The sequence below is a fragment of the Dermacentor variabilis genome, chromosome 1, assembly GCF_050947875.1.
Source record: "Dermacentor variabilis isolate Ectoservices chromosome 1, ASM5094787v1, whole genome shotgun sequence".
NCBI lineage: Eukaryota > Metazoa > Arthropoda > Arachnida > Ixodida > Ixodidae > Dermacentor > Dermacentor variabilis.
Window position 1 is genome coordinate 196,170,281 of NC_134568.1, and position 1,514 is coordinate 196,171,794.

Sequence of the window (1,514 nt, forward strand, 5' to 3'; positions counted from 1 at the left end):
ATGCGTGCGAATACTGGAGCTGTTGTACAACTCAAAATAATAGTTTGCTGTAAAGGAGCCGGCACGGAACACGTACCAGCACCACCGTTCTTCGTACTGAACCACGCGTGAACCGGCAGCAGTTGGCGCCGAAATCAAAACAAAAATTAAAGAGATTAGCGCTGGAATGATGTATAAACATGGCAGCCATGACTGAACACCATCCTCCTAGCGCCCGCCGACATTGCCTAAAAGCACAGCCTTCGAGATTGCCTACATATATTTGGAGCAACAATGAGATTTGGGCTCTCATAAACCGGCGTTCCAGAAATCTGTCAGTGCTGACGGGGTGCTCAGGACTCGGAAGGCCTTAACACAAAAAATGTTCAGTGTCATTCCACTCTGTGAAGGTAAATGACCAGTCGTATGCATATAAATGGAAGGCGAGGCGCGACTAGTCGCTCCTCCACCATGGTAAGCCTCGGAAGATGATGAGGCACCGGGAGTATATATACCAATGTATTGACGCAAAACGCGGCAGCACAACTTTTACTAACGAATCTCGGAACGTAAAATAGACACGCACCTCACCACACTCCGAAGGCACACCCTGCTTCACCGTAGCCAAGGCGATCATGCGTTGGTCGGCGTCCGACAGTGCAGTAATGGTTATGAGGTCACTCGAAAACCACAAGCGGTAACACACAACCCAGACCAAACAAAATTGGTTCCCCACAAACTCCCTCTGATACCTGGCGGTTGCTCCGCTGAAACGTTCCAAGTTTGCGGGATCGGGGCCACATGGACAGTTGACATTTCTTTCCGACTTGCGGTCCTGGCGGGGAGCATGTCTACGGGACCGCCTAAACGGGAGAGCGGAAGGAAAGGAAAGGAGGTACGCAAGTGCTTGGAATGCCGACAAACAGAGGGCGGTGCGAACGTAAACATGGCCGACGCGAGCCAAAGTGTATCTGTTCTTATCAGCTTGACATCTGATACTGGTTGTATTTTCATCTAAGATATTCAACTTATTTTTTAAGTTGTCGGAGTGCTTAAAGCCTGCTTCACCTCCGCCGCGGGTCGGCCCAGTAATGCACTATCTTCAAGATCGGCCCACTGGGGATGATGAAGAAAGAACACTTATTGCAAAAGGCAAGTGTCAGAGGAGTTTACCTCCCCTCCCTTAGATGGAGGCTAGGAGCATTCGGGTCCTAGCGGGAGAAATTATCGATCTACACGACTCCATAGACGCACGCAATCTTTTGCAGAACCTAACCATATACAGCTACGCTGTAAAATAGAACAAATATAACCATGTAGCCAACTTAGGCATTTTCGACGCCAAACCGCATGAAAAGTAGCCCTACTTGCTTATAAATAACCCAATCTGACAATCTAGCCGTGCTGCAGATTGCTTTCAAGATACGACGCCTGCACGACCGCACTGTACGTAAGCACAAGCCGCCGGAGAAGAACGCCTCCCGTCCCTCGCCTCACTCCCATGCCTCGCGAGCGAGAGAGGGCGCGCTTCCGGT

The 1,514-nt window shown here is 50.2% G+C and overlaps 1 pseudogene; it reads left to right on the forward strand.

The window, feature by feature from the left end:
• The first annotated feature begins 925 nt into the window (after window positions 1–925).
• Window positions 926–1,101, forward strand: LOC142568049 (U2 spliceosomal RNA; annotated as a pseudogene).
• The last annotated feature ends 413 nt before the right edge of the window (window positions 1,102–1,514 follow it).